Source organism: Pelodiscus sinensis, chromosome 32, assembly GCF_049634645.1.
Source record: "Pelodiscus sinensis isolate JC-2024 chromosome 32, ASM4963464v1, whole genome shotgun sequence".
NCBI classification, from domain to species: Eukaryota; Metazoa; Chordata; order Testudines; family Trionychidae; genus Pelodiscus; species Pelodiscus sinensis.
In genome coordinates, this window is record NC_134742.1 from 9,682,877 (window position 1) to 9,703,816 (window position 20,940).

The 20,940-nt window shown below is 46.7% G+C and overlaps 1 protein-coding gene and 1 pseudogene across 1 annotated transcript in view; both read right to left on the reverse strand.

The window, feature by feature from the left end:
- Nucleotides 1-20,940, reverse strand: part of LOC102452245 (uncharacterized) — a 505,721-nt gene that overhangs the window by 141,157 nt on the left and 343,624 nt on the right.
- Nucleotides 536-20,502, reverse strand: LOC102451997 (uncharacterized; annotated as a pseudogene).

Here is a 20,940-nt window from a genome sequence, read left to right on the forward strand (position 1 = left end):
TTGCTGTCCTCTACTTTTGCACAGGTTACTGGGCAATTTTCTCTTGTTCTGGTGACAGGAATGCAGAAGTGAAGCTGTCTCCCAGAATGACAGTGGAATGAAGGAGAAAGGGGTTGGGAACCAAGTAATTTTCAGATGAAAAGAACTAAACAATTATCACAATTCAGAATTGGGAAAAGCAATCAGTTAGAAATGCTTCTCAAATAACTGGAAATGAACTCAGAGATGGGTGTGTTTATGGTTATAATGAGACTACCCTTAGCTAACTGAGACTGAAAATATACATGACAGGATGTCTCAAAATAAACATTTAAATAATCAAAAATGACAGAAGGAAACCATTAAATAGTCCAAGAAGGCCTATTCAAATGAGGCACCAGATTTAAAAAAGGGAAATAAAGAGAGTGATCCAATGTAGGAATATTTAACTAAAAATTGAAATTCTGTAATACAAAGTTAAAACAATTTGGTTAACTGTTTTGAGTGGAGTAGTGTTATAAAGGTGGGCCTAGAATTCCAAAACTTATGCTCTAACCACAATTATATTCATTTATTTTTCATGACATACAAACCACATCCATAGGTTGTTGTAACTCAAATGAATTATCTAAGCATTAACAATTGACTTCAACAGCTAAACGTAAAGAACTAGCTCTGGCCATCATTTCATAGTTACATTGATGTCAGCTGTCTTGCATCACTATAATTCTGCATGAGTCTACATTGAAATTGGGCTTCCAGCTATGTAAGCAGCCAATTACAGGAACATAGTAACACCATCTCCTTGAGCCAGGGTGACCTAGTGTGGTCAATGCAGGAGGAGCATAGACACCGTTTGACCTATGTCAATGCTAATAGTCCTCCAGCAGCTGCCCCTCTCTAGTCATCATTGTGAACTCCGCTGCCCAGGGATCATGGAGACCAGAAGCCCCCCACAACCACTTACCCACCCCACATATTTTTGAAATACTTTTTTCAGATTGCCCAGCTTGGCAAGCACCCCTAGCAGCGCTCCTGTGTTGCATGTGCCAATTACATGTGCTAGACATGTGCTGGTACGGAATAAACAGGGGGCTTTGAACATTGGCCTGGCCCCCTGCGCTGCAATTCTTCTTGGGGCCTGCAAATACCAGAGGGTTCTTCACCCTGTGTGTAGAGCGGTCATGACACTGGTGCAGAGCTGTGCAGGCTCCATGCTGTTGGCAGAGAGAGGAGAGTGAAACTGCTCTGGGGGTAAGTAGAAGCAGCACTGACAACTGTGGCCAAGTTTGCATCCATACAACGGTTCTACTAACAGCAGCCGCTTTCTGTCACTGTAACTTGCATTGACCAGTTTGTAACATGAACATGGACCTTACCTCAGATAACCAAGTATAAATTCATTGGAGTAACTTGGTTAAAACTATAGTTTGATTTGATCATAAAACTTCTGAACAAAAACATGAAATTGAACACAACTAGATGGACTGGGTATGATGAGCGAGTTCATATCAGTGCCAACGTAACAAATTCTAGACAAATCACTAATCCTTCTCGGACTTTGTCTTAGGTAGGCAGCATTCTTAGGCTAAGCAAAATCTGTAAATAGCATTCAGTCCTATGATCACTACAGCCTGAAAAACAGCAGCATGTAGATGCGTCTCTAGCTGAAAATGGTTAGAACACACACAAAAGGTGGGTAAATGAATCCCCAATTCTTCCTGGTTCAAAGCAAGAAAGTCACAAATACACCATTGTCCTGGCTCAGTGCCCAGAGCCAAGCCAGAGCCTCGCAATGACAATCTGAGCCATCTCAGCACCTGTGTGTATCCATTGAGCTAAGGAAGGGGTCAGGGATTCACAAAGGTTCTCAGGTGCTCCTGTGATTATAACACTTCCACTCCAGAGCCAACTCTACTGTCAGCTCTTGAGCTCACTTACCATCTATACCAAGGGTTGGAAACCTTTCAGAAGTGCCATGCCAAGATTTAACTTATTTACTTCTATTTACAGATCTATGTGCCAAGGGGAAGGAAGAGGCAGCGGCAGGTTAGGGCAGGCTGGGTACTGTGACCATATTGTTACAATGGGGTCAGATGCAAACCCTGTCACCCATTCCAGTTTGTGTGAAGAATTTTCCCCAACCTGCGGCAGTTGGAAAGCTGTATTACTTTTCCCATTTCTAGCGTTCTTCTTTTGTACCATTTGGAAAAAAAGGTTTTTTTCATAGCATCATAGAACACTAGAACTGGAAGGGACCTCGAGAGGTCATTGAGTTCAGTCCCCTGCCCTTACGGCAGGACCAAGCACCATCTAGATGATCCCTGATAAATGTTTGTCTAACCAGCTCTTAAAAAGCTCTAATAACGGAGATTCCACAACTTCTCTATGCAATTTATTCCAGTGTTTAACCACCCTGACAGTTAGGAAATAAAACATCCAACCTAAATCTCTCTTGCTGCAATTTAAGCCTATTGCTTCTTGTCCTATCATCAGAGGGTCAGGAGAATTAAATTTTCTCCCTCCTCTTTGTAACTTATTTTAGGGTATGTCTAGACTACGTTGCTATTTCAGGCATCCCTGTAATCCTTGTTCCACAAAGGTTAAGGGATTTGTTGGAATAATGCCTTATTTTGAAATTTAGGCATGGAGGAGACTTGAACGGGACTCCACATCCTAGTCCCCACTGCAAGGTCAGGCAGTCTCTCAAAACATCTACTAGGCAGGGCCCTATTGTCAGCAGATAATTTCACTTCTGTGGTTCATGAATAGGGAGAACAGATATATGCCTATTTGCATTAAAGGGGCGAGGCTTAAGACAGATTCCTCTTGTTAGCATGCCACACTGGCTAGCTTACTTGGCTCCCTATGTGATGGGCGGGGATTTGGGACTGCTTTCTAAGACACCTATTCCTCCTCTGTCATGATATAATGGGGTTGGACACATAACTCAGTCTTTGTGGATCCCACTGCTGTTTCTCTAATATTCTAGATAACCAAGAGTTAGGCATTTGCAACACTCAATGTCATAAAGTTTAAGTCTTTTGATGGATTCCAGCCTAAAAAGGCTGTCAGGGATGAATGAGAAATCAATGGGTTTAGGTGTGTAACATCAAATGCAAATGAAATGACTGAACAGAAAATATTCAGATTTCTCAACAAGTTATAATCAAGTCCTGTTATAATATGGGAAACTTATCTCAACTTCTCACTGTCCATGGCTCTGTTCTTGGAGGACATTTCATACCCTGGTTGAATAACGATGCACATCCTCATTACATGTCTGTGGAGCCATGCCCTACCCTCAGAGATGTGTAGGAATAATGAAAAATGTTACTCTCTTGCCCCATCCCCAGCCAGCACACTTTTACGGTGTGCGTACTCAGTGGATGTTCTTACATCTCATGAGGGATGAGCTGCACTAGGAGGCTTTAGAGCACCCTTTCCTGTAGATTCTCTATGGGTTATTAAGGGCTGAGCTCTCTCAGAACGTTTTCCAAATCTGGGGCATTTAAAGGGTTCTTCCCTCTGTGGATTCTTGCGTGGGCAGTAAGTACCTCAGGGCTCCTCAAATCCCCACACAACACAAGGATAGCCATGTAAGCCAGCCAGTGTGGAATGCTGATGAGAGTGGTCTAGCCTAAGATCTCCAACGAATGCTTTTCCTGACCTTGACAATTCATAAGGTCTCAGCCTGTGGGCTTTTGGATATGACAGAATGTGTGAGCACTGCCCTGCACCTGTAGGTTCCCTCTTCTTTTGGGATTCTCTGATGTTCAATAAAGCTTGAGCGCCCATGAAAACTTTTCCCACAGTCAGAGCAGTTGAAAGGTTTTTCACCTTGTATTAATTGTACAATGCCTGTTACGATTTGAGAACTAACTGAAGGTTTTGCCACAGACAGACCACTTGAAGGGGTTTCTCTCCCATTTGGATTTTCCTATGTTGCATACGGTATGACCTCTGACAAACTTTCCCCATATCGGAGCAGTTACGCAGTTTCTGTGTTGTGTGGGTTCTTCTATGTCCAACAAAGTCTGAGCGTCAACTCAACATTTACCCACAGTCAGAACAATTAGAAGGCTTCTCACTCATGTGGGTTCTCTGATGTTCAAAAACATATCAGCTCTCACTGAATCTTTCCTCAGTCACAGCAGTTACGGAGTTTCTCTCCTGTGTGGACTGTAGGATGCCTGCCAAGATTTGAGTGTCAACTGAACCTTTTCCCACAGTCAGAGCAGTTGAAGGGTTTCTCTTCTGTTTTCCTAAGGTTTAATCAGATTTTCATTTGGATGGAAGCTTTTCCCGCATTCAGAACAATTAAAGGGCTTCTCTGCTGCGTGGATTCTACTATGTCTAACAAGGTCTGACCTCTGATTGAACCTTTTCCCACAGTCAGAGCAGCTGAAGGGCCTTTCTCCTGTGTGGATCCTCCAATGTCTAACAAGGTCTGACCTGAGATTGAACCTTTTCCCACATTCAGAACAATTAAATGGTCTCTCTCCTGTGTGGATTCTACTATGTCTAACTAGGTCTGACCTCTGACTGAACCTTTTCCCGCAGTCAGAGCAGCTGAAGGGTTTCTCACCTGTGTGGCTTCTTCTATGTGTAACAAAATCTGATCTAAGATTGAACCTTTGCCCACAGTCAGAGCAGTTAAAGGGTGTCTCTCCTGTGTGGATTGTACGATGGATTTTAAGACTTGAGCGCCGAATGAAGCTTTCCCCACAGTCAGAGCAGCTGAAGGGCTTCTCTCCGGTATGGGTTCTCTGATGATCAACAAGACTTGCACGCCGATGAAAGCTTTTCCCACAGACAGAGCAGTTATAGGCTGTCTCACTTGTATGTAGTACCTGATGTTGAATAAGATGTGAGCGCCGACTGAAGCTTTTCCCACAGGCAGAGCAGTTAAAGGGCTTCTCTCCTGTGTGGATTCTATGATGAATGTTAAGATTTGAGCGCCGATTAAAGCTTTTCCCACAGGCAGTGCACATAAAGGGTTTCTCTCCTGTGTGGATTCTGTAATGAATGTTAAGATTTGAGCGCTGACTGAAGCTTTTTCCACAGGCAGAGCAGTTGAAGGGTTTCTCTACTTTATGGTTTATCAGCCAATCAGGTGTTACTGAATACCAATGTAAACTTTTCCGACAGTCAGGGCAGTCACAGATTTTCTCAGACAAATTGAAGGGTTTCTCACCTGAATGGATTTTCTGGTGTAAAATGAAGAACTGTCCACATTGGAAACTTTTTCCGCAGTCACTGCAAGTGTAGGGTCCCTCTTGATGGGGGATTTGCTGTGGAATGGTTTCTGGTTTCACCCCTCTGCTCCAATGACTGGATTGACCCTGTCCCTCCACTGCATGGTTTCCCGGCTGCCTTTCTGGTCTATGCTGACTCTCATAGATCTCTCCCTGCTCAGGACTTTGAGAAACATGGCCTTCAGATCTTCCCAGGAACATCCCATGTGGAGCCACTTGCTCCAGTCCTTCCTGATGAAGGCTCTCCTCATTGCTCTCACTCAGTGTCCTGTCACCTGCTGGGAAAGAGAAAGACAGGAGTCATTCTCTGTGCTGAGCTGAAATGACAACAGGAAAAGGGGGAGAAAACACCTAAACAACTGCTGGGTAGGTTGAAATTGCTACAGCTCTCCCCCATCCTTCATGAAAATTGGCTTATGAAAATGAATTTTCATAAAACATCTTTGAGACAGGCATAATAGAATATGTAACATTTAAAAAGTTACTGCCGTATCTGTTTCTGCTATTTTTCGTGCCTGTATCATTCTTGTATGTGAAGTTAGATGCATGAAGTGTGCATCTAGTTTTAAGTATAAATGTGCTAATGAGGACCCTTAGTGATAAGTTAGGAACTTAGTGACTCAGCCCTCAAACCAACCACCAATGATGGTTTCATTTTTACTGTAAGCCCAAACTGTGGTTGATCTTGAAAGTCACATGACCGTGCCACCTGGTACTGGAAACCATCTTGAATCAAATACTTTTCCATGGGGATGAGAAGCATGAACAAAGGATTCTGACCCTGGGGGAAGTCTATGTAAGGAAAGGAAAGCAATCAGGTCTTTGTCTTCAGCTAGCCTAAGAAACTACCTCACCCACCGTAAGAAGATGCACATGAAGAAACCTGAAAACACAGAACTCTAAAGAACTCTGAAAAGCTATAGATCTAGACCAGAATAAAGATCAGCTGTGGGACTTGACGCATTTTACTTGAGATAAGAACTGTTTAGAGTAAGAATGTGCATGTAATAAGTTTCTTAGAGGATTAGAATTAGCTGGTGTATATTGTTTAAATTAGTAATTTACTTTGATCTGTCTGTTTTCATTTGCAATCACTTAAATCTTACTTTTTACATGTAATACTTTTGTTTATCGTCAGGCCCAGTGTAAATAATTGTTATCTGGAAGGGGTGACCACTGCGTATCTATCTTTCATGCAAAAGGAGGTGAATTTATGAGCTTTCTCTGTGTAACACTTTTACACAGGGTAAAACTGATTCATATGGGGTTTTGGTCATTTTTGGGGATTGGTTTTCTGGGTGCTGAAGCCTTATAGCTGAGCCCTACTAGAGCAGATCTGGTTCAGTGTCTGTGTCCCTCAGCTGGGAGGCAGTAACCCCAATTCTGTGCTTTGGCTGGGGGAGACCTGTGCTTCTGGCCCAGCAGGACAGGGTGGTGAGGAGCCCCTGTGGGCAGGAAAGCGGGCACTGGTGACTTTATCAGTACACTGCGGGACAACCCCAAGTGGATTTCTATGATCTAACCCTTCACAGAAATATCATGAGCTGATTTCACCCTCCTCCCTCACAACCCTTCCCCAGACAGAATCCATCATTCCAGTCAAATATAGGCAAACAAGTGAAGTGTGTTCCCTTCTGCTTGATAAAAGCAGCCAAGCTAGCAAGCCACAAACGGGTTTTGGCAGCAACCACAGCATAACCAAGTTGGGGGAGGGGAGCAGGAGTTGGGTGCCACAGAAAGGCCCTCACGTCCTTCCGGAGATCCCTTTTGCAATTGCTGAGAAGCTTGTCTATGTGCCCTCAGGATGTGTCTGTCTGGGCCCCAGGAAATGCAAACTCTGAAAAATCTCATCTGGCTGGCTGATGGTTGAAAGATAACCTCTTGCCTGACCTTTAGGGCTGCTCACGTAACAAGTTTTCTTTGAATAAACAGGGGCAAACAGTTAGAGGTAATTGAACCCTTTGGCAGGGGCTCTTTAGGGACTCCCCCTCTGGATTGACCTTGCAGTCTCCACCAGCAGCAGCAAGACTGGCCACTGGGAAACTGCTGCTGGGTCACTCGAGAGCCACACCCAATTTCAGGAATTATTGTAGTTTGAGGGCATTTCACTAACCTGTTACAGATGAGTGTAAGTGCTTGAGATTAAGTAACATGAAGGTTTAAGTGAGAGCTCTTATGTGGTCATGTTTGTGCCAGCCAGCTATCAGTCTGACGGCCATGTCTCGCTGGATTTACTTCCTGACACCACTTCACACAGAGTAAAGATATTGAGATCTTTGGGTTAAAGGAACCACAGGTAAACTCCCCTCCCCCACCTCTCACTGGAGTTGAAGACAGGCTGAAGTGTCAGTCAGACTGGATGAAAATGCACAAGTGAAACCTGCTATGAGGACACAGAAATTGGTTTCTGAGTCAGTTTAATCGATTGCTCACCTGTCTGGGTGTCACTGATGATCTCCCATTTCACAGAGCCCTGGAGATCTGGGATCCGCAGCTCCTCCCCTTGCTCCACCCAGGAGATCACATGAACTTTGGAGACTGGAAATCCTGCTCAGGGGAGCAATTAATAAAGTGCTGATCTTGTTCATTAAGGTCTGTGCCATTACTACTTCTAGAGCCAGGATCTGAGTCATGCATCCAGAGAGGCTCCTTTCCCACCTTGCAGATTGTACAAGATCTCATGACACACTCACCTGCAAGTAAAGGTGCATCCCCCAGACTCGGGAGTTGCCCTGCTTATTCCCCAGGGGAGCTGAACTCTCTGCTGCATTCTCTAGGGTACAACTAAGTCTCCCTCAGGGCCTGTTCCTTGCCCCCCACATCCCAGGGCGGGACAGGAACACACTGCTCAGGAGATGAGCTCTGGTGAGGGCTTGCAGGTCTGACACTGAGACCCCAGGCAGGTCTCAGACGGCAGCTGCCACATGGCAGGTCATTAGGGCTATGTCTACACTCACAACTTCTTGCGGAAGAAATATGCAAATGAAGCTAAGTGTGGAATATCTCTGAGCCTCAGTTGCATACCTAATGAACCGCCATTTTTGCAGAAGAGGCTTTTGTGCCAGAAGGAGCTGTCTACACTGCCTCTTCTTCCACAAGAAAACCCCTCTTGTGTAATGCCGTTATTCCTGAAAATAATCGGCATAATGGCATTGCGCAAGAGGGGTTTTCTTGCGCAAGAAGGGGCAGTGTAGACAGCTCCTTCTGGAGCAAAAGCCTCTTTTGCAAAAAAAAAAAAAAAAGGCAGCTCATAAGGTATGCAAATGAGGCTCGACAATATTCCACACTTAGCCTTATTTGCAGATTTCTGCCACAAGAAGCCGCGAGTGTAGACATAGCCTAGGAGTTGGAGAGAAAGAACCCAGCAGAGCTCTAGCTCCCCAAGGGATCTGTGCACAAAGCTCTTGGCTGCGAGCTCAGCTTGCCCTGCTCTTTGGTGCTGATGCTCGATTTGGACCAGGAGGCAAAGGAAGTTCTCTGAGCAGCTAAGGAAATCTTTGGTGGCTGTTTCCGACCCTACCTATGCTCCACACTCCAGCCAGCCACTATCACCTGCCTCATGATTCTGTCCCTTTTCTGTATGATTTGTTGAGACACAATCCAATTCCAGGAATATCCCATTTTCTTGGCTCAACCAAAATCGGACCTTGCTTTAAGTTATGATAAGAGGAAGCTGCATATTACATTTGGTGGTCCTAGCTTTTACCCTTTAAGAAGTGTTCTTGAACTGATACAGGCACATAGACAGACTCTCTTAAATATACAGTAGATAAAAGATCTCTGTATATCATCTATTGCAATTATTTTGAGCCTGTCTCTCATAATTCACTTTATTGTATTAAGTTTGTTTATGTTCATTAGTCAGAGACAGTCCCCTGGTAATATCCAGGCAATCCCTACAGAGCCAGCAGTCACCTTTTACACATGTGGGCCAGCTACACTGATAAGAACATAAGAATGGCCATACTGGGTCAGACCAAAGGTCCATCCAGCCCAGTATCCTGTCTGGGTCAATGCTAGGTGCCCCAGAGGGACTGAATCAAATAGGTAATGATCAAGAGATCTCTCTCTCCCCTGCCATCCATCTCCACCCTCTGACAAGCAGAGGCTAGGGACACCATTCCTTACCCATCCTGGCTAATAGCCATTAATGGGCTTAACCACCATGAATTTATCTAGTTCTCTTCTAAATCCTGTTACAGTCCCAGCCTTCACAACCTCCTCCAGCAAGGAGTTCCACAGGTTGACAGTGTGCTGTGTGAAGAACTTGTATTTGTTTTAAACTGGCTGCCCATTAATTTCATTTGGTGGCCCCTAGTTCTTATATTATAGGAACAAGTAAATAACTTTTCCTTATTCACTTTCTCCACACTACTCATGATTTTACATATCTCTATCATATCCCCCCTTAGTCTTCTCTTTTCCAGGCTGAAAAGTCCTAGTCTCTTTAATCTCTCCTCATAGGGGACCTGTTTCAAACCCTTAATCATTTTAGTTGCCCTTCTCTGAACCTTTTCTAATGCCAGTACATCTTTTTTTGAGATGAGGACAACACATCTGTATGCAGCATTCAAGATGTGGGTGTACCATGGATTTATATAAGGGCAATAAGATATTCTCCGTCTTATTCTCTATCCCTTTTTTAATGATTCCTAACATCCTGTTTGTTTTTTAGACTGCTGCTGCACACTGCATGGATGTCTTCAGAGAACTATCCACGAAGACGCCAAGATCTCTTTCCTGATTAGTTTTAGCTAATCAGTTCATGGTTATAGACAAACTAATACTGAAAATCTTGGGTCCAAATTTTTCTGCTAACGTAAGTGAGTTGCCCAGGGTCTCTCAGAAAGGCAGTGTCAGTGCAGGAAATTGAACATAGGTCTCCCAAGTGCACGGCTTAAAACACAAGAAGAGCTCTCCTCATGCTTATCTACTATAAAGCTACCCCCACAGAAGCCTTGCACAGTGTGAACTGCCTCGTCCACCCTCCCTCAGCCCCAGAACCCAGCCTCTCTCACGGGCAGGAACCAGCATGTCATAGAGATCAGTCACAGCGAGAAAAGAACTCCAGGAATTGCACCCTCCTTCCAGGGGCTCAGCCCACTGGCACAAGGAGGACCCTGCAGGCACTAAGAGCAGCTGGACCCAGCCCCACAACTCTGGTGCCTGCCGTTCCTGCCTGGGCTCTTCCACTGACACCTGCCGTCAAGGCACAACATGGGCAAGATGGTGGGGAAGCACATGGACACCTTGGCTACGTCTACACTGGCCCCTTTTCCGAAAGGGGCATGCTAATTTGACAGGTCGTAATAGGGAAATCCGCGGGGGATTTAAATATCCCCCGCGACATTTAAATAAAAATGTCCGCCGCTTTTTTCCGGCTTTTAGAAAAGCCGGAAAAGAGCGTCTACACTGGCCCCGATCCTCCGGAAAAAAGCCCTTTTCCGGAGGATCTCTTATTCCTACTTTGAATTTGAATTATTATATCTCCTTTGAAGTAGGAATAAGAGATCCTCCGGAAAAGGGCTTTTTTCCGGAGGATCGGGGCCAGTGTAGACGCTCTTTTCCGGCTTTTCTAAAAGCCGGAAAAAAGCGGCGGACATTTTTATTTAAATGCCGCGGGGGATATTTAAATCCCCCGCGGATTTCCCTATTACGACCTGTCAAATTAGCATGCCCCTTTCGGAAAAGGGGCCAGTGTAGACGTAGCCCTTGGGTGTGGGAAGAGCAGCACAATTGTTATGTCTCTGAACCTACCTCCCCTTGGAGGCAGGCATAAAGGGAACAGTTCTCACACAGGAGCCAGAATTATTGGGACTGATACTCATGACATTGGAGGTCAGCGAGCAATGAGAGACTCTGAACTTAACCCAATCCAGCTGCTCCAGAGCCCACCCAGCTTCTGATACCTGAGGGGACAGGAATCCTTACCCAGCCAGCTCACAGCCTCGTAATTCTCCTGCATCACATCCCAGTAGAGGGCTCTCTGACCCGGGTCCAAGAGAGCCCATTCCTCTTCAGAGAAATACACAGCCACCTCCTCGAAGGTCACTGGTTCTGCCACAGCCATTTCCTTTCCCTGGTACTTCAGGATATGGGCTGAGCTGGAGCAAGACATGGGTGTTCTGCAGCCTGTCAGGGGGAGAAGGGCAATTGGAGACATTTTAAAGGGGGCTTTAATTCTTCTCACCACACCCCCATTCCCCCAGACTCTTTCCCTGTTGACACATATGCTGGACTCTGCCATTCAGGGCAAATGCTTGAGTCTCGATATTCCATAAACAACACACACAAGCTAGATCCGAAATCCATATTCATTTTCTCAATACCTGGCTTTAGTTTCAACATTCCTGTACCAGCAACAATGAGATTCATTTCTGAGCACCCAGTGTTTCTGATAATCAAGCTGCATATTTACCTGCCTGAACATCGATGTAGGTGTCTAAATTTAGGCTCCTATATTTAAAGTCTCCAGTCTTCCTCCATTTATTTACAGTGCAGACCTAGGCCCTCTCATCAGGATTAAATCAACAGAGATTAAGTAAAGTCAAGGGGACCATTCTGATCCTTAAAATTAAATGCAAATGCTGAATGTTTACAAGATGAGATCCTAAGATTCATAGATTCACAAGATCAGAAGGGATCAATATTTCATGTACTCTGGTCTCATCTGTCACAAGCCATTGTATTTAACCCAATTGCCCCCGTAACAAACCTGGATTTCCTCAAAGCATATTTCCTAGAAAACCATCTATTTCCTTTAGTTTTAAATGTTTTAACTGCTGTTCCATAACAGCTTCACATGAGGGGCTACAGACATTCAGACACAAATACCTGTGACAGCAAAGTAGCACTATTAGCCCCACAATTGGTATCAGAACTGTCATGCTATTAATAATAATGTTTAACTTCACATCTGAGTCAGCGCAATAGACTGTTCCCTCAGCAACCAAACAGCACTAGCTAGCCTCCTGTAGAAACAAGTGGAAAAGTCAAATCTGGCCATGTAAGCACTATGCTAGAGACTCAACCTATGCAGAGAAGGATTATTCATTTTAAAAATCCTGGATTTTGGCAACTCAGAACAGTAACATTGTCAGAACAACAACAGTGAAGTGTATAACAACAGATATAGCCTGTATACAAATCGGTGTATACAGTTCATCGTGTAATTAGAACTATAAATGAGTAGAAAGCCCAACATTTGTTTATGCAATACATAAAGTAATAAAAAAGTACAGTGTGTACTTCAGTTTTGGCAGGATGGGGAATTAATGACAGAAAGAAGGATTTTAATATTTTTCAATTATAAAATAAGGATGTTAAATTTAGTTTAATCATCTAATCGACTAGTCGATGGATTTTCCATTGACTAGTCAGTCAGTCAGTCAATAAGTGGGGAGCCGCCGTGGGGTTAGCATCTGGTTCCAGGAGCTAACCGCATTGCAGGCAGGACAACTGATTCCTGGCTTGCACTGGATCCCCCTGCTGCACATCAGCCTTTTAAATGTATTAAGAGCTGGCAGGCTCTTAATACATTTAAAAAGCAGAGGCACAGCATCTAGGACTGGGCACAAGCCAGGAATCAGCTAATTCCTGGCTTGGGCCCAGTCCCTGCTACCCCCTTGTCCCCTGCGGATACGGTGCTGGGGAGAACTGGCTTTTAAGCCATCTTTTCCCAGCACCGGCTCCTGCTCCCCTACGGGAGGAGGCGAATGGTTGAGGGACTAAGTCACCTATCTGATAAGTTTTTGCTTATCAGATTGACTACTAGTCGCTTACACCCCTATTATAAAAGAGTATCTCGGTGCTTTCACATTGACAAATCTGGCCTATAGTGAGTATTTGGGATGCAAGATCTATCCAAGTGGTGACCTGTGACAAAGCCTTAAGGTGCTGGGTAGAGAACCAAAACAACAGCTAATAAAGGCTGCCCCCATTGGAGGAGGAAAGGAAACTGAAGGAGTTTTGAGACCAAGCCAGGAAATCTGTCAACCTGGATATCACATGGACCCAAGGAACACAAATCAGAAGCTACAGTACAGACAGGAGGTGGTATATTAGAAACAAACGGCCAGGGGACTGCTGAAACTGTCAGCTACAGAGTGTTTTCAATGATTTCTTGGTATTAAAAATACACACAAGGATGTCTAACAAGAGCTCTGTGCACACTGTTAGGGAACACTCAGAAGCGTAGCTATGTTAGTCTGTAACTGTAAAAACAATGAGCAGCTCTGTGGCAGCTTAGAGACTAACACATTTATTAAGTCATGGCAGGGCCCTGATCCTGTTCTAAACCCACTGCCTGCCTGTTATCCCCTTTGGTCCCTCTCCTGGCCCTGTAGACAGCTGTTCAACCCATCCCTGTGGTGGGTTTGGCCCCTGCACAGACTTACCCCCCGCACCTGCAGTTTGCCGCAAGCAGCCAGGAGCAGGTGTCAACCTGGAGTCCAGGGGGAGCAAGGACAGCAGCACATGGCTCTGATGGTGTCCCTTCCCAGCCCAACCCCTTGCCTGGGGCTTGGCCCTCACTTGCAGGTTGTGTCCCCAGAGCTGGGGCAGGATCCAGCCTTCAGCCAGGTGCAGTGGTGTGCTGAAGAAGGGCTCTCCCCGTCCATCCACCCGCACCCCTCCCCACAGGGAGTAGCACGGGTCAGGCAACAACATGTGACCAGCCCCAGTTCTGTGGAGCAGCCAGAGCAACTTCCTCTCCCAGAGGAACAGGCAGTGCAGGCTAAGAGCACAGGGTTAACCCCTTCGATGTCAGAACCCCGCCACAGCCCCTATGCTCCCTACCTGGTACCCAGGGACACCCTGGGGGACTGACCCAAGATAGACTCCCTGCGACATGGCCTGGTCCTGCTAGGGTGGCTTGTGCAGGTCCCACTTGGAGGAATAGCAGCTGCTTCTCTACCTCTGCAGTGCCTTGAGCAGCAGCTGCAGTGATGCACTTCTGGCACTGCCTAACCCTGCGGTCCCAGCCTGCCCTGCCGGGTCACTTTGGTTCCTCATCCAAAGCTCCTGCTAGTGCCATGTCACCCCAGATATACCTAGAAATACACCCTGTGCAGCTGCCTTGCAACTGTGTCATTTGCCTGGGTCTGTTTCATTAAACATCACTCAAACTTTTTCTATTTAAAAGTCTAACCCTTTCCAAATGGTTCCCAAGAATCAGTTCCTTTTGGATGGTCACTGCACTCAGAACAGATGGTTTCAGGGAGCTGATTCTGGGGCTGTTTCTGCACTTCAGACCTTACAGCAGCAGAGCCATGCCATAGTAAGATCTCACACGTAGCCCTCTCTGCCAGTTTGATCAGTCCAGGCACCAGCACTCATGAAAAGAAATATTATCTAGACCGAAGGAAGAAGAGGGCAAAGTGAAGCCAAACCACCAGATCTGGCCCAACACCACCATCCCATGGTGCAGCTTGAGCCTTGGGCTAGCTCCCTGCCTTCCTTGCACTTGCACACCACTCAAAGTGGCTGGCTACAGGGGCCATGTGTTCTGTGTGCTGAGAGCCCCTCGGGGTGGGCTTTGTGCACTGCCAGTGCTCCCAGCACAACCTCATAGCTTCCATTATGGACGTTAAATATTGGTTAATTGAACAGTCGATTAACCTCATGAATTCTTATTGGTTAGTGGACTATTCTATTGTCCCCAGGAAGCCCCTGTCCAAGGGGGAGGGCGGCGCTACGGGACCAACCCAGCAGCACCCCAGCTGCTTTGCCCCAAGCCACGGGATTCAGCCGCTGCTGAAACTGACCAGCAGCATCAGTTTCACCAGCAGGCTGAATCCGGACACCTGGGGCAGAGCAGCTGGGGTGCTGCGGGGTTGGTCTCATAGCACTGCCCCTCGGCGCTGCGGGACCAACCAGGCAGGACCCCAGCTGCTCTGCCCCAGGGGTCCCCAAGTCAGCCGCTGCTGAAACAGATCAGCGGCTGATTCCAGGAAGCCCCGGGCTGAGCAGCTCTGCCCCGGGCTTCCTGGAATCAGCCGCTGATCTGTTTCAGCAGCGGCTGAATCGGGGACCCCTGGGGCAGAGAAGCTGGGGTCCTGCCGGGTTGGTCCTGCAGCGCCGTCCTTTGGTGCTGCGGGACCAACCCGGCAGCACTCCAGCTGCTCTGCCCCAGGCGTCCCCAAGAGCAGCTGGGGTGCTGCCGGGTTGGTCCCGCAGCCCCAAGGGGCAGCGCTACGAGACCAACCCAGCAGCACCCCAGCTGCTCTGTCCCAGGCGTCCCCAAGAGCAGCTGGAGTGCTGCTGGGTTGGTGCCGTAGCGCCACCCCTCGGCGCTGCGGGACCAACCCGGCAGCACCCCAGCTGCTCTATTGCAGGCATCCCCGATTCAGCTGCTGCTGAAACTGACCAGCAGCGGCTGAATCAGGGACGCCTGGGGCAGAGTGGGACTATCGTAAGGGGGGGCTATGAGAGGTCTGGGGTGGCATTCCCTCCCACCCCACTCCAGACCCCTCATAGCCCCCCCTTCTGATAGTCCGGCATATCTGAAAATCCGGCACCCCCTGGGTCCTAAAGGTGCCGAATTATCGGAAGTTTACTGTACAGTATATTAAAAATGTACATGCTTGGACTGAGGTGGAGATAGATGTAGAAGACAGATGTGTTGAGTGTCTCTGGGGTAGGTTAAAAGGGGTAAAAAGCAAGGGTGATGTCATGCTATGGGGCCACGACAGACCTCCTACCCAGATAGAAGAGGTGAATGAGGCTTTTTCCAAACAACTAAGAAAATCATCCAAAGCACAGGATTTGGTGTTGATGGGGGACTTCAATTATTCAGACATATGTTGGGAAACTAACACAGTGGGGCACAGACTATCCAATAAGTTCTAGGACTGCATTGAAGACAATTTTTTATTTCAGAAGGTTGAAAAAGCTACTGGGGAAAAGCTGTTCTAGATTTGATTTTAACAAATAGGGAGGAACTGGTTGAGAATTTGAAAGCGGAAGACAGCTTGGGTGAAAGTGATCATAAAATTATAGTGTTCATGATTCTAAGGAATGGTAGAAAGGAGAACAGCAAAATAGAGACAACTGATTTCAGGAAGGCAGATTTTGGTAAACTCAGAGAGCTCATAGGTAAGGTCCCATGGGAAGCAAGACTAAGAGGAAAAACTACTGAAGACAGTTGGCAGTTTTTCAAAGAGACATTATTAAGGGCCCAAAAGCAAGCTATTCTCCTGTGTAGGAAAGATAGAAAGTATGGCAAAAGACCGCCTTGGCTTAATCAGGAGATCTTGCATGATCTCAAAATCAAAAATGAATCATATAAAAAGTGGAAATCAGGACAAATTACAAAGGATGAATATATGCAAACAATACAGGTATGCAGGGACAAGATTAGAAAGGCAAAGGCAAAAAATGAGCTCAAACTAACTAGAGAAATTATGGGTAACATAAGACATTTGATAAATATACTAGAAGCAAGAGGAAGACCAAGGACAGGGTGAAACAATCATGAGGAGGGAGAAACAATAACAGGAAACTTGGGAATGGCAGAGGTGCTTAATGACTTCTTTGTTTCGGTCTTCATAAAGAAGTCTGGTGATGAAGGAATGCCTAACATAGTGAATGCTAGTGGGAAAGGGTAGAATTAGAAAATAAATTAAAAAAAGAACACGTTAAAAATTACTTAGAAAACTTAGAAGTCCTCAGGGTCTGATGAAATGCATCCTAGAATATTCAAAGAGCTGACAGAGGAGGTATCTGAGACCTTAACTATCATCTTTGAAAAATCATGGAAGACAGGAGAGATTTCAGAAGACTGGAAAAGGGCAAATATTGTTAGTGCCCGTCTATAAAAAGGGAAGTAAGAACAATCCAGGAAACTGCAGACCAGTCAGTTTAACTTCTGTGCCAGGAAAGATAATGGAGCAAGTAATTAAGGAATTCATCTGCAAACATCTGGAAGAAAATAAGGTGATAGGTAACAACCAGGATGGATTTGTAAAGAACAAAACATGTCAAACCAATCTGACAGCTTTCTTTGATAGGATAACAAGTCTTGTGGATAAGGGAGAAGCGGTGGACATGGTATACTAGACTTTAATAAGGCATTTGATAATGGTCTTGCATCATCTTATCAATAATCCAGGCAAATGCAACTTAGATGGGGCTACTATAAGGTGGGTGCGAAACTGGCTGGATAACCATTCTCAGAGAGTAGTTATTAATGGTTCACAATCATGCTGTAAGGACATAACAAGTGGGGTTTCGCAGGGGTCTGTTTTGGGACCGGTTCTGTTCAATATCTTCATTAACAATTTAGATATTGGCATAGAAAGTACGCTTATTAAGTTTGCAGATGATACCAAGCTGGGAGGAGGGGGGTGTTGCAACTGCTTTGGAGGACAAGGTCATAATTCAAAATAATCTGGACAAACTGGAGAAATAGTCTGAGGTAAATAGGATGAAGTTTAATAAAGACAAATGCAAAATACCCCACTTAGGAAGGAACAATCAGTTTTATACATACAGAATGGGAAGAAACTGTCTAGGAAGGAGTACTGCAGAAAGGGATCTAGGAGTCATAGTGGACCACAAGCTAAATATGAGTCAACAGTGTGATGCTGTTGCAAAAAAAGCAAGCATGATTGTGGGATGCAAGAAGAGGAGTGTTGTGAGCAAGACAGGAGAAGTCATTCTTCCGCTTTACTCTGCACTGATTAGGCCTCAACTGGAGTATTGGGTCCAGTTCTGGGCACCACATTTCAGGAATGATGTGGAGAAATTGGAGAAGGTCCGGAGAAGAGCAACGAGAATGATTAAAGGTCTAGAGAACATGAGCTATGAGGGAAGACTGAAAGAACTGGGTTTGTTTAGTTTAGAAAATAGAAGACTGAGAGGAGACATGATAGTGGTTTTCAAGTACCTAAAAGAGCGTTGCAAGGAGGAGGGAGAAAAATTGTTTCCGCGGCCTCTGAGGATAGGACAAGAAGGAATGGGCTTAAACTGCAGCAAGGGAGGTTTAGGTTGGACATTAGGGGTGTGTCTAGACTACAGGGTTTTGTCAACAAAAGTGGATTTTTGTTGACAAAACTATACCTGCGTCTACACTACTGCCGAGTTCTGTTGACATAACGTCGACAGAACTCAGCAATTTTGTCGACGGCGGTAAACCTCATTCTGCGAGGAATAATGCCTTTTGTCGACAGAGTTCTGTTGACAGGTGTTATTGCATCTACACTGTCCTTTGCGTCTACACTCTCATGTTGACAAAGTGGCTTGCTTTGTCAACAGAACTGGATGTAGTCTAGATGCTCTTTGTCGACAGAGGCTTTGTCGACAGTATCTGTCGACAAAAGCCTGTAGTCTAGACGTACCCTTGGAAAAACTTCCCAACTGTCAGGGTAGTGAAACACTGGAATAAATTGCCTAGGGAGGCTGTAGAATTTCCATCATTGGAGCTATTTAAGAGCAGGTTAGACAGACATCTATCAGGGATGGTCTAGACCAGTGTTTCTCAACCAGTGGTATGAATACCTTTGGGGTACTTGAGAGAAGTCTAGGGAGTATGTCAATGCAACTGAAATGTGGAGAAAACTGAATTTTTGTCTTAGGTTTTACAGCTTTTTATTATTTTTGTATTTTTTACACCCAAAAATGTCATCACCCGCCCAGCTACGATTAAGTTGTTTAAACAAATGTGTTGCAATGGTAGAAAAATATTTTGCATGTTTGATACTGGGGGTACTTTATATAGATAGATAGATATAGACAGATATATATATTTTGAAAAAGGGGTACTTTATAAAAAAAAGATTGAGAAACGCTGGTCTAGACTGTGCTTGGTCCTGCCATGAGAGCAGGGGACTGGACTTGATGATCTCTCAAGGTCCCTTCCAGTTGTAGTGTTCTATGATTCTGATTTCAACACAGGATGGGCATGAGTACAAAGATTAAGGCAAGACTACACAACACAGCCCCCATTTAAGTCAGTTGTGCTGATATTAATAAAATGCAATACTTACCCGATTCCCACCCACATGACAGAACTTTTACTGAGCAATGACAGTGCAGGAATTCATCTACTAAAATGCATATCAACAGAAGACCATTATATTGACTTGCTGATGTGAAGCATGTGGCCAGTGGAAGCCTGTTCAAAGGATCCCACCTACGGGGAGCGTGTGGAGCCCTGCATAAACCAACACACAGCCTGTGGGGCGGTTTGGAGTAGCCCTGACCAAGAATAGGCCACCATTTTGTTTTCCCGGTTTTGCCTGATGTAAACGCAGTGGGGGAAGTGGACCAGTGCTTTAAATTAAAGGGGCCACAACAAAATGTGCTCGGTGTATGTGCGTGTGGGGGAAGGCGTTTTTCCTCAATAAAAATTTTCCCCAGCCCTGGGGTGTTGCGAATTAAAAAAGGCTGAACACCACAGGTCTACACCAGTGTTTCTCAACCTTTTTTAAAAATAAAGTACCCCTTAAAAAAAATTAGAAGGATCCACAGTACCTAGTTTCCAGACACACCATTTTTCCCCCCCTACCATTGCAACACATTTGTTGAAACAATTTAATTGTAGCCAGGTAGGTGATGCCATTTTTAGGTGTAAAAAGTACAAAAATAATGAAGCGCCGTAAATCTTCTGCCCCACACGTCTGTCACGTGCCCCTAAGGGTACCGGTACCACCGGTTGAAAAACACTGATCCAGACCATCCCTGACACGGGTCTGTCCAAGCGGCTCTGAAATCACTCCAGTGATGGAGACTCCACAACCCCCCTCGGCAATTTATTCCGGTGTTTCCCCACCGGGACAGACGGGAAGTTTTTTTTTTTCCTCACTATCCCACCTAAACCTCCCTGGCTGCAGTTTCAGCCCATTGTCCCGCAAAGCACGAGACCAGGCCGCACATTGTTCAACGAGGCTGCCCCCCCCAGGGGTGTGACAAAGAGCCCCCCCCCCCGCCAAGCCCAGGGCAAAAATCACCCTCCCCCCCGGTTACCCCCCCCCCCCCCAGCGATTTATCTGCCCCGGCCTCAGCCCCTCCCCCCACAGACTCCCCTTAGCGCCCCGCCATCTTACCCGTCACCTGCCCCGTCGAACCGCCCACCCCCCCCTCACCTCAGCGCCTCCGACTGCTCGCGCCCTCGCCCGTCCAACCGGCGCTCCCCGCCAGCAGCCGCGCGCGCGCGCGCGCCGAGTAACGGCACCAACGGACTCCCTCCGAATCCGCGTCGCGCGGCGCATGCGCAGTTGCCGCGACGGCGGGCGGGCGCTGAGTCAGGGGGTAGTGCGACGCTGCCGAGTCGCAGCGGGGGCCCGGCGCGCGGGGCAGGGAGGGACTGGCGGGGAGGCGCCGAAAACCCGGCGGGGAGGCAAGATGCGGAAGGGGGACAGACTGCGCGTGCGCAGCGAGGCAGCGCCGTCCCGGTCGGGAGAGCCAGCGCCGGGGCTTAGCTCAGACCGGGAGCTGCCTGGCTCTGCGCAAAGCAGGCTCCAGGCGACCCCCCCCCCTCCCCCGCGGGGAGTGAGGGGTCCCCGCCCCCAGGGCGCGGCGCGCGGCAGCCTGTGCGCGGGGCGGAGGGAGGTGGCTGTAGCCCTCGGGGCTTGCAGGGGGCGGAGCAGCCACGTGGGGGGGGGGGTTGTGGGAGCCAGAGGGCAGTGAGGGGGGGGCACATAGGGGTGGGGGGGAGCTGGGCCAGGGGGACACTGCGGCTGCGTCTACACTGGCACCCTTTTCC